The sequence below is a fragment of the Hydractinia symbiolongicarpus genome, chromosome 9 (genome assembly GCF_029227915.1).
Source record: "Hydractinia symbiolongicarpus strain clone_291-10 chromosome 9, HSymV2.1, whole genome shotgun sequence".
NCBI classification, from domain to species: domain Eukaryota; kingdom Metazoa; phylum Cnidaria; class Hydrozoa; order Anthoathecata; family Hydractiniidae; genus Hydractinia; species Hydractinia symbiolongicarpus.
The window spans coordinates 10613614-10627477 of record NC_079883.1 but is presented as its reverse complement, the minus strand read 5'-3'; the positions used below and the strand labels follow the sequence as shown (position 1 = coordinate 10627477).

Here is a 13864-nt window from a genome sequence, read left to right as displayed (position 1 = left end):
TGTTTTTGTACTCGTTCTGTACGCAACTATATCAATATGTCTGGACGCGGAAAAGGAGGTAAAGGATTGGGAAAAGGAGGTGCTAAACGTCACCGAAAAATTCTTCGTGATAACATTCAGGGAATCACAAAACCTGCTATTCGGCGTCTTGCTCGACGAGGTGGTGTCAAACGTATCTCTGGCCTTATCTATGAGGAAACCAGAGGTGTACTGAAGGTTTTCTTAGAGAATGTTATTCGTGATGCTGTAACCTACACAGAGCACGCTAAACGCAAGACCGTTACCGCTATGGATGTTGTTTATGCCTTAAAACGTCAAGGAAGAACTCTTTACGGATTCGGAGGTTAAGCGTTGTCATTGCTCAACAAAAACGGCTATTTTTATAGCCACAAATCTTTTAAAACATTACTTTGTGCACGCTTCCAAATTACACAATGTGTAAAGTCTTGTCACAGTTACATTTATTGCTATACGATACTATGTCATATATGACACAAAAAAAATTTAGAAATACTTTGTAGGGTTAATTTGCCTGGGAGTGTTTCCGTGAAAAGCTGGGTTAAGTTAAATGTAAGCAATAACATGGATCAATGTACTTGTCTTTTCTGCAAGTACAGCTAATAATACGTATGAAAAGTGAAGCTAATCCACACACACATGGGGAAGTATTTTAAATGTAGGCTAGTGTTCTTAAGCACATTATTTAGAAGTTTTATTAACTTCGGTTAACTTGTAGTGACGCCAAGTAAATGTTTTTTTAAAGATGTGTGGTCTTAAAAAAGACCGTTTGTGTTTGGTAGACGTTGGTTTACTTGCTGCTTGTGTATTTTGTGACGGCTTTTGTTCCTTCACTGACTGCGTGTTTTGCAAGTTCTCCAGGCAAGAGAAGACGTACTGCGGTTTGAATTTCACGAGAAGAGATGGTCGACTTTTTGTTTTGAAGAGCCAAACGCGAAGCTTCGGAAGCAATGCGCTCAAAGATGTCGTTGACAAATGAGTTCATGATGCTCATAGCTTTGCTTGAAACTCCGACATCTGGGTGAACTTGTTTCAAAACATTGTAGATGTAAATAGCATAACTTTCCTTTCTCTTTCTCTTGCGTTTCTTTTCACCAGTTCCACCAATCTTTCCTCCTTTTTTGCCGGCTCTTTTTTCACCTTTCTTGGCTACTTTAGGTGCCTGTTTTCCTCCTTTAGCTGCTGCGTCAGACATGGTTAAAAATTTTTGCTACTTAACTTGTAAATAAGCATTAAACTGCAAGTCAAAACTTTTTGTTTATAAGTAAAAAAATCGGATCGAATTCGATCCGAAAACGCCGATACGCAATTTAATTGGTTAAAAAAAAAATCTTTTGTTTAATACTTAATTATGATTGGTTAAAAAAACATGATTTCGATCCTATTTTTATGATGAAAAAACGAGTAAAGTTTATTTCGTTAACACTTACGTTAAATATTCGTACGTTTTTGTATTAACTTACAAATCAAATCGCAGTTATGTCTGGACGTGGAAAAGGTGGAAAAGCTAAGGCTAAAGCCAAGACAAGATCCTCAAGAGCTGGACTTCAATTTCCAGTCGGTAGAGTGCATAGATTCCTTCGTAGAGGGCACTATGCTAACCGAATTGGATCTGGAGCACCAGTTTACTTAGCAGCCGTCTTGGAATATTTATCTGCTGAGATATTGGAGTTGGCTGGTAACGCAGCAAGAGACAACAAAAAAGCTAGGATTATTCCAAGACATTTACAATTGGCTGTTCGTAATGATGAAGAATTAAACAAACTTTTGAGCGGTGTAACCATTGCAGCTGGTGGTGTTTTGCCAAACATTCAAGCTGTCTTACTCCCAAAGAAGAACGACAAAGGACAGAAGAAGTAAACCGCTACACTCAGAAAACAACGGCTATTTTTATAGCCACACATCTTTAAAAAAACATTGTTTTTTTCACAAAACTATAACCTTAAAGTCTAATAGATAATCCATGCATACGCCTTGTCCTAAGTAACTCAAAGAAATTAAATAAAAAAATTTGATCACAACGTCAAAATAAATTGCACGTATTTGCACCTACTAATGTCTACGGCCATACCACGATGAACACACCCGTTCTCGTCTGATCACGGAAGTTAAGCATCGTCGGGCCGGGATAGTACTTGGATGGGGGACCGCCTGGGAACTCCCGGTGTCGTAGGCTTTTCATTTTCATTTGCTGTGATATATTTCTTGTTATAACAATTAAGGAACGTGGCGGTTGTTGAAAGTGTTTCCTATGACATTTTCCTACGACATTTTCAGGTGATAGTACGAGAAAAAAGAGCTTTCAAATGCATACAAACTCGATCTATTGCCGATCATCCAATAACCCTGACGGAATGGCAAATAAAATAAAATTCCGCCGCCTTCCGAGGACTTATATCGCAATCACGTTTCGTAACAGCCAAGCGAGGTTTTACCTTAGCGTTTAAGTCACCACCGACATTTGGCCGCGCAACTTTTCTAAGCTCATTCATTTTGACTTAAGGAGGGGGCGAGCGCGGACGCAGGCCCCCACTACCAGAAATTGTACGGTCGAGTTACTGACGTTTGCAGTAATCGCAGAGGTCAGCCCAAGCGTAGTGCAATGCAAGAGCCTCACTCTGGAAGAAAACCCTCATTGATCAGTCTTTACTTCCCCGTCAGGTAAGTATGAGTTGGAACTGCACCGTAGCATGAGGGTACCCTTCAAAGTTTGTTAATGCTTGTGGCTTGAGTGTGTTATAAACTGCCGTGTCGCGGGGCATAGGCTGTATTCTCCCCCAGTGTACGCGTTTTGTTCCCGCCGTAGACTATGCAGAGTGCCGTCGGAAAGAGGACTGCTATTATTCTTTTATTGCTTATGTGGGCCGCCATCGGTAATAGTGCAACACCAAGGCAACCCGTGGTCACGGCGTGAATGAATCCACCTCCATGACCCAAGGCCAAAAATCAGATTAATATACTGACCATTCAGAGAATGGCCTACCAGATATTAAACTGATAAGAACAGATACTACACTTGATCTTAGCCATTAGGCCGAGAAGCGATAAAGAACAAGCGTTGCCATGATAGGCATCGTCCACACACCGTAACTGCTTGTGGAGCATGTCACGTTACTGTAAAGCTTACAACTGTCACCGCGTACGGATGGACGGCGACATAGTAAAAATCACGGCTGTTGATTTAGCCGTAGGATGGAGAGCGACTGTAGCGAGTGGATGGTAACTTACATGAATGCTAACAAAGGCGACGATACTAAGTGCGTGATATTACTTTCCAATATGTCTGCGTACATTCCGTTTATCAACGCATTACGCCAGAACGTGCGCGCGCGTTACACAGTAGACCATGCAGCCGAAATGCGACAGTGCGACCCTGCCAGGAGTCGAACCTGGAATCCCCTGATTCGTAGTCAGATGCCTTATCCATTGGGCCACAGGGCCATGCTTATGACTTCGCCCCATCGTCATTTTGGCTTGCGCATTCGTTTTACTTACGACAGAATTCTTCGTGTTTGTAGCCATGAAAGAAAGGGACTTCTGTGAGTGAATTTTTTTACTGTGGTCTAATAAAAAAGTCGAAACGCAGTGCCCAATATATGAATTGCTCCTAATAGCCGGAAACAGGCCGTGTCGATGATGTAGGCCGACATACGCAACGCAAACCAAAGAACGCTTTATGAAAATCCTAACACGAGCGCGGAAGAAGCCCAAATTAACAGACTAGATGTAATGCTGAAGACCTCAAACTCCAGCAGCTTCTCTTGCAGACTATTGCGTCGTACTACAAATAAAAATTAACATGCTTTCGCATAGTCGCGGCACCCAAAACGGACATTATACGATGTACAGAAACACACATTTCTGTTTTCGCGCCAAATCAATTCCCGGGAGTGGTACTTTTACGTCCGCATACTTCGCACCGTCTTAAATTATATCTCATTTACACGGTAATGTTTAGTATACTTCTACTGTGATAACAAGCATCGTTTATCGTTGGATTGTTGTAAGAAAACATTAAAAATGAGTGAAGCAGCTTCTCCAAAGAAAATCGCACCCAAGAAGAAACCTGCTGCAAAGAAGACAGCTGATCACCCTAAATATGTGGACATGATCAAGGCTGCTATCGCTACCCTAAAGGAACGCGGTGGTTCATCTCGCCAAGCTATTACAAAATATATTCATGCAAATTACAAAGTTGCTGAAAACTCAGATCATCATCTGAAAATGGCTCTTAAACGAGGAGTAACATCAGGCGATTTGATTCAAACTAAAGGCACTGGTGCTTCTGGATCATTCAAGCTAGGTCAGGTAAAAAAAGAAAAACCTAAGAAAAAGGCCGCAGCAAAAAAGCCAACGGCAAAGAAGCCTACTGCAAAGAAAAGTACACCAAAAAAGAAGCCAGCAAAGAAGAGCACGCCAAAGAAAGCAGCAAAGAAGCCTGCCACAAAGAAAGCCTCGGCTAAGAAACCAGCAGCTAAGAAACCCACAAAGAAGCCTGTTGCTAAAAAACCTGCAGCAAAGAAGGTCAAAAAGACTCCCAAAAAGGCAGCAAAGAAGACCGCAAAAAAATAATTTGTGTGTATCTGGCTATTACATTAACAAACGGCTATTTTTATAGCCACACATTTACAAAAAAACATTATCTTGGTACAAAGTTAAACTTGTTTAAGTCACTTAAACAGTTAAAAAAGAGTAAATTTAAGATTAGATTCCCTAAGTTTAAGTATTTTCGTTTTTAAATTTCTTATTTTCTTGCTTTTACTTTTCTTGCCCTTCATATTTTTAACATTGTCAAACTTTATGTAGCATAAAATTTTTATGTAGCATAAAATTTAAACAGAAAGCAGGACAAAGTTTGATATAAAAAGCTAGCCGTAATATTTTTTATGGATGTGTGGCTATAAAAATAGCCGTTTTTTGTTTGGTAAGATGCTTAGGCACGTTCCCCACGAATTCTTCTTGCCAACTGGATGTCTTTAGGCATGATTGTAACTCGTTTTGCGTGAATGGCACACAAGTTAGTATCCTCGAACAAGCCAACAAGGTACGCTTCAGAAGCCTCTTGCAGAGCCATAACGGCTGTGCTCTGGAATCGCAGATCTGTTTTGAAGTCCTGAGCAATTTCTCGCACAAGACGCTGGAAAGGCAACTTGCGGATCAAGAGCTCGGTTGACTTCTGGTATCTTCTGATTTCTCTGAGAGCAACTGTACCAGGTCTGTAACGATGTGGTTTTTTCACTCCTCCAGTAGCTGGTGCGCTTTTCCTCGCAGCTTTAGTGGCGAGTTGTTTTCGTGGAGCCTTTCCTCCAGTAGATTTACGTGCAGTTTGCTTTGTACGAGCCATATTTTAAGAAGTCGATGTAGTACGGATACACAAGACGGTCTAAAATGCACTATCGCGCCAAAGTTTTATTTCTCATATTGATTGACAGCTAAGGTTCAAAACAAACCATTTGATTGGTGCTAAGAAAGTAATTTCTGATTGGCTGCATAATGACATTACGCTCATTACTTTAACATTTTTATAAAATCTGTGTTTTTTGGCTACGGGAAAACGGCTGTATCTTCTGATACACAAAAGCTTTTGACTTTTTTTTTTTTTAGTAAGTAGCAGAAGGTTTGGCGAATTCCAACGATGCCAAATTTATTGCCTTACTGAAACATTAAGACCACGAATTTTTAAAAAAACTACAGTTTTACTTAAAAAAATGTACAAAATGTTCGGAACATTTTGTAATGACGCAACTCTATTGGTTAATTAGGGTGTTTCCACGAGCAGTAGGTAATTTTATGGCCTCTTTTTAAAGCTGTCTGAATTCTGTTAACTCAAACGTTGTTTTTGTACTCGTTCTGTACGCAACTATATCAATATGTCTGGACGCGGAAAAGGAGGTAAAGGATTGGGAAAAGGAGGTGCTAAACGTCACCGAAAAATTCTTCGTGATAACATTCAGGGAATCACAAAACCTGCTATTCGGCGTCTTGCTCGACGAGGTGGTGTCAAACGTATCTCTGGCCTTATCTATGAGGAAACCAGAGGTGTACTGAAGGTTTTCTTAGAGAATGTTATTCGTGATGCTGTAACCTACACAGAGCACGCTAAACGCAAGACCGTTACCGCTATGGATGTTGTTTATGCCTTAAAACGTCAAGGAAGAACTCTTTACGGATTCGGAGGTTAAGCGTTGTCATTGCTCAACAAAAACGGCTATTTTTATAGCCACAAATCTTTTAAAACATTACTTTGTGCACGCTTCCAAATTACACAATGTGTAAAGTCTTGTCACAGTTACATTTATTGCTATACGATACTATGTCATATATGACACAAAAAAAATTTAGAAATACTTTGTAGGGTTAATTTGCCTGGGAGTGTTTCCGTGAAAAGCTGGGTTAAGTTAAATGTAAGCAATAACATGGATCAATGTACTTGTCTTTTCTGCAAGTACAGCTAATAATACGTATGAAAAGTGAAGCTAATCCACACACACATGGGGAAGTATTTTAAATGTAGGCTAGTGTTCTTAAGCACATTATTTAGAAGTTTTATTAACTTCGGTTAACTTGTAGTGACGCCAAGTAAATGTTTTTTTAAAGATGTGTGGTCTTAAAAAAGACCGTTTGTGTTTGGTAGACGTTGGTTTACTTGCTGCTTGTGTATTTTGTGACGGCTTTTGTTCCTTCACTGACTGCGTGTTTTGCAAGTTCTCCAGGCAAGAGAAGACGTACTGCGGTTTGAATTTCACGAGAAGAGATGGTCGACTTTTTGTTTTGAAGAGCCAAACGCGAAGCTTCGGAAGCAATGCGCTCAAAGATGTCGTTGACAAATGAGTTCATGATGCTCATAGCTTTGCTTGAAACTCCGACATCTGGGTGAACTTGTTTCAAAACATTGTAGATGTAAATAGCATAACTTTCCTTTCTCTTTCTCTTGCGTTTCTTTTCACCAGTTCCACCAATCTTTCCTCCTTTTTTGCCGGCTCTTTTTTCACCTTTCTTGGCTACTTTAGGTGCCTGTTTTCCTCCTTTAGCTGCTGCGTCAGACATGGTTAAAAATTTTTGCTACTTAACTTGTAAATAAGCATTAAACTGCAAGTCAAAACTTTTTGTTTATAAGTAAAAAAATCGGATCGAATTCGATCCGAAAACGCCGATACGCAATTTAATTGGTTAAAAAAAAAATCTTTTGTTTAATACTTAATTATGATTGGTTAAAAAAACATGATTTCGATCCTATTTTTATGATGAAAAAACGAGTAAAGTTTATTTCGTTAACACTTACGTTAAATATTCGTACGTTTTTGTATTAACTTACAAATCAAATCGCAGTTATGTCTGGACGTGGAAAAGGTGGAAAAGCTAAGGCTAAAGCCAAGACAAGATCCTCAAGAGCTGGACTTCAATTTCCAGTCGGTAGAGTGCATAGATTCCTTCGTAGAGGGCACTATGCTAACCGAATTGGATCTGGAGCACCAGTTTACTTAGCAGCCGTCTTGGAATATTTATCTGCTGAGATATTGGAGTTGGCTGGTAACGCAGCAAGAGACAACAAAAAAGCTAGGATTATTCCAAGACATTTACAATTGGCTGTTCGTAATGATGAAGAATTAAACAAACTTTTGAGCGGTGTAACCATTGCAGCTGGTGGTGTTTTGCCAAACATTCAAGCTGTCTTACTCCCAAAGAAGAACGACAAAGGACAGAAGAAGTAAACCGCTACACTCAGAAAACAACGGCTATTTTTATAGCCACACATCTTTAAAAAAACATTGTTTTTTTCACAAAACTATAACCTTAAAGTCTAATAGATAATCCATGCATACGCCTTGTCCTAAGTAACTCAAAGAAATTAAATAAAAAAATTTGATCACAACGTCAAAATAAATTGCACGTATTTGCACCTACTAATGTCTACGGCCATACCACGATGAACACACCCGTTCTCGTCTGATCACGGAAGTTAAGCATCGTCGGGCCGGGATAGTACTTGGATGGGGGACCGCCTGGGAACTCCCGGTGTCGTAGGCTTTTCATTTTCATTTGCTGTGATATATTTCTTGTTATAACAATTAAGGAACGTGGCGGTTGTTGAAAGTGTTTCCTATGACATTTTCCTACGACATTTTCAGGTGATAGTACGAGAAAAAAGAGCTTTCAAATGCATACAAACTCGATCTATTGCCGATCATCCAATAACCCTGACGGAATGGCAAATAAAATAAAATTCCGCCGCCTTCCGAGGACTTATATCGCAATCACGTTTCGTAACAGCCAAGCGAGGTTTTACCTTAGCGTTTAAGTCACCACCGACATTTGGCCGCGCAACTTTTCTAAGCTCATTCATTTTGACTTAAGGAGGGGGCGAGCGCGGACGCAGGCCCCCACTACCAGAAATTGTACGGTCGAGTTACTGACGTTTGCAGTAATCGCAGAGGTCAGCCCAAGCGTAGTGCAATGCAAGAGCCTCACTCTGGAAGAAAACCCTCATTGATCAGTCTTTACTTCCCCGTCAGGTAAGTATGAGTTGGAACTGCACCGTAGCATGAGGGTACCCTTCAAAGTTTGTTAATGCTTGTGGCTTGAGTGTGTTATAAACTGCCGTGTCGCGGGGCATAGGCTGTATTCTCCCCCAGTGTACGCGTTTTGTTCCCGCCGTAGACTATGCAGAGTGCCGTCGGAAAGAGGACTGCTATTATTCTTTTATTGCTTATGTGGGCCGCCATCGGTAATAGTGCAACACCAAGGCAACCCGTGGTCACGGCGTGAATGAATCCACCTCCATGACCCAAGGCCAAAAATCAGATTAATATACTGACCATTCAGAGAATGGCCTACCAGATATTAAACTGATAAGAACAGATACTACACTTGATCTTAGCCATTAGGCCGAGAAGCGATAAAGAACAAGCGTTGCCATGATAGGCATCGTCCACACACCGTAACTGCTTGTGGAGCATGTCACGTTACTGTAAAGCTTACAACTGTCACCGCGTACGGATGGACGGCGACATAGTAAAAATCACGGCTGTTGATTTAGCCGTAGGATGGAGAGCGACTGTAGCGAGTGGATGGTAACTTACATGAATGCTAACAAAGGCGACGATACTAAGTGCGTGATATTACTTTCCAATATGTCTGCGTACATTCCGTTTATCAACGCATTACGCCAGAACGTGCGCGCGCGTTACACAGTAGACCATGCAGCCGAAATGCGACAGTGCGACCCTGCCAGGAGTCGAACCTGGAATCCCCTGATTCGTAGTCAGATGCCTTATCCATTGGGCCACAGGGCCATGCTTATGACTTCGCCCCATCGTCATTTTGGCTTGCGCATTCGTTTTACTTACGACAGAATTCTTCGTGTTTGTAGCCATGAAAGAAAGGGACTTCTGTGAGTGAATTTTTTTACTGTGGTCTAATAAAAAAGTCGAAACGCAGTGCCCAATATATGAATTGCTCCTAATAGCCGGAAACAGGCCGTGTCGATGATGTAGGCCGACATACGCAACGCAAACCAAAGAACGCTTTATGAAAATCCTAACACGAGCGCGGAAGAAGCCCAAATTAACAGACTAGATGTAATGCTGAAGACCTCAAACTCCAGCAGCTTCTCTTGCAGACTATTGCGTCGTACTACAAATAAAAATTAACATGCTTTCGCATAGTCGCGGCACCCAAAACGGACATTATACGATGTACAGAAACACACATTTCTGTTTTCGCGCCAAATCAATTCCCGGGAGTGGTACTTTTACGTCCGCATACTTCGCACCGTCTTAAATTATATCTCATTTACACGGTAATGTTTAGTATACTTCTACTGTGATAACAAGCATCGTTTATCGTTGGATTGTTGTAAGAAAACATTAAAAATGAGTGAAGCAGCTTCTCCAAAGAAAATCGCACCCAAGAAGAAACCTGCTGCAAAGAAGACAGCTGATCACCCTAAATATGTGGACATGATCAAGGCTGCTATCGCTACCCTAAAGGAACGCGGTGGTTCATCTCGCCAAGCTATTACAAAATATATTCATGCAAATTACAAAGTTGCTGAAAACTCAGATCATCATCTGAAAATGGCTCTTAAACGAGGAGTAACATCAGGCGATTTGATTCAAACTAAAGGCACTGGTGCTTCTGGATCATTCAAGCTAGGTCAGGTAAAAAAAGAAAAACCTAAGAAAAAGGCCGCAGCAAAAAAGCCAACGGCAAAGAAGCCTACTGCAAAGAAAAGTACACCAAAAAAGAAGCCAGCAAAGAAGAGCACGCCAAAGAAAGCAGCAAAGAAGCCTGCCACAAAGAAAGCCTCGGCTAAGAAACCAGCAGCTAAGAAACCCACAAAGAAGCCTGTTGCTAAAAAACCTGCAGCAAAGAAGGTCAAAAAGACTCCCAAAAAGGCAGCAAAGAAGACCGCAAAAAAATAATTTGTGTGTATCTGGCTATTACATTAACAAACGGCTATTTTTATAGCCACACATTTACAAAAAAACATTATCTTGGTACAAAGTTAAACTTGTTTAAGTCACTTAAACAGTTAAAAAAGAGTAAATTTAAGATTAGATTCCCTAAGTTTAAGTATTTTCGTTTTTAAATTTCTTATTTTCTTGCTTTTACTTTTCTTGCCCTTCATATTTTTAACATTGTCAAACTTTATGTAGCATAAAATTTTTATGTAGCATAAAATTTAAACAGAAAGCAGGACAAAGTTTGATATAAAAAGCTAGCCGTAATATTTTTTATGGATGTGTGGCTATAAAAATAGCCGTTTTTTGTTTGGTAAGATGCTTAGGCACGTTCCCCACGAATTCTTCTTGCCAACTGGATGTCTTTAGGCATGATTGTAACTCGTTTTGCGTGAATGGCACACAAGTTAGTATCCTCGAACAAGCCAACAAGGTACGCTTCAGAAGCCTCTTGCAGAGCCATAACGGCTGTGCTCTGGAATCGCAGATCTGTTTTGAAGTCCTGAGCAATTTCTCGCACAAGACGCTGGAAAGGCAACTTGCGGATCAAGAGCTCGGTTGACTTCTGGTATCTTCTGATTTCTCTGAGAGCAACTGTACCAGGTCTGTAACGATGTGGTTTTTTCACTCCTCCAGTAGCTGGTGCGCTTTTCCTCGCAGCTTTAGTGGCGAGTTGTTTTCGTGGAGCCTTTCCTCCAGTAGATTTACGTGCAGTTTGCTTTGTACGAGCCATATTTTAAGAAGTCGATGTAGTACGGATACACAAGACGGTCTAAAATGCACTATCGCGCCAAAGTTTTATTTCTCATATTGATTGACAGCTAAGGTTCAAAACAAACCATTTGATTGGTGCTAAGAAAGTAATTTCTGATTGGCTGCATAATGACATTACGCTCATTACTTTAACATTTTTATAAAATCTGTGTTTTTTGGCTACGGGAAAACGGCTGTATCTTCTGATACACAAAAGCTTTTGACTTTTTTTTTTTTTAGTAAGTAGCAGAAGGTTTGGCGAATTCCAACGATGCCAAATTTATTGCCTTACTGAAACATTAAGACCACGAATTTTTAAAAAAACTACAGTTTTACTTAAAAAAATGTACAAAATGTTCGGAACATTTTGTAATGACGCAACTCTATTGGTTAATTAGGGTGTTTCCACGAGCAGTAGGTAATTTTATGGCCTCTTTTTAAAGCTGTCTGAATTCTGTTAACTCAAACGTTGTTTTTGTACTCGTTCTGTACGCAACTATATCAATATGTCTGGACGCGGAAAAGGAGGTAAAGGATTGGGAAAAGGAGGTGCTAAACGTCACCGAAAAATTCTTCGTGATAACATTCAGGGAATCACAAAACCTGCTATTCGGCGTCTTGCTCGACGAGGTGGTGTCAAACGTATCTCTGGCCTTATCTATGAGGAAACCAGAGGTGTACTGAAGGTTTTCTTAGAGAATGTTATTCGTGATGCTGTAACCTACACAGAGCACGCTAAACGCAAGACCGTTACCGCTATGGATGTTGTTTATGCCTTAAAACGTCAAGGAAGAACTCTTTACGGATTCGGAGGTTAAGCGTTGTCATTGCTCAACAAAAACGGCTATTTTTATAGCCACAAATCTTTTAAAACATTACTTTGTGCACGCTTCCAAATTACACAATGTGTAAAGTCTTGTCACAGTTACATTTATTGCTATACGATACTATGTCATATATGACACAAAAAAAATTTAGAAATACTTTGTAGGGTTAATTTGCCTGGGAGTGTTTCCGTGAAAAGCTGGGTTAAGTTAAATGTAAGCAATAACATGGATCAATGTACTTGTCTTTTCTGCAAGTACAGCTAATAATACGTATGAAAAGTGAAGCTAATCCACACACACATGGGGAAGTATTTTAAATGTAGGCTAGTGTTCTTAAGCACATTATTTAGAAGTTTTATTAACTTCGGTTAACTTGTAGTGACGCCAAGTAAATGTTTTTTTAAAGATGTGTGGTCTTAAAAAAGACCGTTTGTGTTTGGTAGACGTTGGTTTACTTGCTGCTTGTGTATTTTGTGACGGCTTTTGTTCCTTCACTGACTGCGTGTTTTGCAAGTTCTCCAGGCAAGAGAAGACGTACTGCGGTTTGAATTTCACGAGAAGAGATGGTCGACTTTTTGTTTTGAAGAGCCAAACGCGAAGCTTCGGAAGCAATGCGCTCAAAGATGTCGTTGACAAATGAGTTCATGATGCTCATAGCTTTGCTTGAAACTCCGACATCTGGGTGAACTTGTTTCAAAACATTGTAGATGTAAATAGCATAACTTTCCTTTCTCTTTCTCTTGCGTTTCTTTTCACCAGTTCCACCAATCTTTCCTCCTTTTTTGCCGGCTCTTTTTTCACCTTTCTTGGCTACTTTAGGTGCCTGTTTTCCTCCTTTAGCTGCTGCGTCAGACATGGTTAAAAATTTTTGCTACTTAACTTGTAAATAAGCATTAAACTGCAAGTCAAAACTTTTTGTTTATAAGTAAAAAAATCGGATCGAATTCGATCCGAAAACGCCGATACGCAATTTAATTGGTTAAAAAAAAAATCTTTTGTTTAATACTTAATTATGATTGGTTAAAAAAACATGATTTCGATCCTATTTTTATGATGAAAAAACGAGTAAAGTTTATTTCGTTAACACTTACGTTAAATATTCGTACGTTTTTGTATTAACTTACAAATCAAATCGCAGTTATGTCTGGACGTGGAAAAGGTGGAAAAGCTAAGGCTAAAGCCAAGACAAGATCCTCAAGAGCTGGACTTCAATTTCCAGTCGGTAGAGTGCATAGATTCCTTCGTAGAGGGCACTATGCTAACCGAATTGGATCTGGAGCACCAGTTTACTTAGCAGCCGTCTTGGAATATTTATCTGCTGAGATATTGGAGTTGGCTGGTAACGCAGCAAGAGACAACAAAAAAGCTAGGATTATTCCAAGACATTTACAATTGGCTGTTCGTAATGATGAAGAATTAAACAAACTTTTGAGCGGTGTAACCATTGCAGCTGGTGGTGTTTTGCCAAACATTCAAGCTGTCTTACTCCCAAAGAAGAACGACAAAGGACAGAAGAAGTAAACCGCTACACTCAGAAAACAACGGCTATTTTTATAGCCACACATCTTTAAAAAAACATTGTTTTTTTCACAAAACTATAACCTTAAAGTCTAATAGATAATCCATGCATACGCCTTGTCCTAAGTAACTCAAAGAAATTAAATAAAAAAATTTGATCACAACGTCAAAATAAATTGCACGTATTTGCACCTACTAATGTCTACGGCCATACCACGATGAACACACCCGTTCTCGTCTGATCACGGAAGTTAAGCATCGTCGGGCCGGGATAGTACTTGGATG

General features: G+C 40.0%; 8 non-coding genes across 8 annotated transcripts; 2 read left to right on the top strand and 6 right to left on the bottom strand.

Annotated features, from left to right (window-relative positions):
* Window positions 1–2075: 2075 nt before the first annotated feature.
* Window positions 2076–2194, top strand: LOC130658169 (5S ribosomal RNA). The gene has a single exon (XR_008985385.1). It is a non-coding gene; the product is annotated as a 5S ribosomal RNA (ribosomal RNA).
* A 328-nt stretch (window positions 2195–2522) lies between these two features.
* On the bottom strand, window positions 2523–2687 carry LOC130660131 (U1 spliceosomal RNA). Its single transcript, XR_008987332.1, has one exon. It is a non-coding gene; the product is annotated as a U1 spliceosomal RNA (small nuclear RNA).
* A 185-nt stretch (window positions 2688–2872) lies between these two features.
* LOC130661175 (U2 spliceosomal RNA) lies at window positions 2873–3064 on the bottom strand. The gene has a single exon (XR_008988369.1). It is a non-coding gene; the product is annotated as a U2 spliceosomal RNA (small nuclear RNA).
* Window positions 3065–3386: 322 nt separating this feature from the next.
* On the bottom strand, window positions 3387–3459 carry Trnar-acg (transfer RNA arginine (anticodon ACG)). The gene has a single exon. It is a non-coding gene; the product is annotated as a tRNA-Arg (tRNA).
* Window positions 3460–7927: 4468 nt separating this feature from the next.
* Window positions 7928–8046, top strand: LOC130658168 (5S ribosomal RNA). Its single transcript, XR_008985384.1, has one exon. It is a non-coding gene; the product is annotated as a 5S ribosomal RNA (ribosomal RNA).
* Window positions 8047–8374: 328 nt separating this feature from the next.
* LOC130660130 (U1 spliceosomal RNA) lies at window positions 8375–8539 on the bottom strand. The gene has a single exon (XR_008987331.1). It is a non-coding gene; the product is annotated as a U1 spliceosomal RNA (small nuclear RNA).
* Window positions 8540–8724: 185 nt separating this feature from the next.
* Window positions 8725–8916, bottom strand: LOC130661174 (U2 spliceosomal RNA). Its single transcript, XR_008988368.1, has one exon. It is a non-coding gene; the product is annotated as a U2 spliceosomal RNA (small nuclear RNA).
* Window positions 8917–9238: 322 nt separating this feature from the next.
* Trnar-acg (transfer RNA arginine (anticodon ACG)) lies at window positions 9239–9311 on the bottom strand. The gene has a single exon. It is a non-coding gene; the product is annotated as a tRNA-Arg (tRNA).
* Between the last annotated feature and the right edge of the window lie 4553 nt (window positions 9312–13864).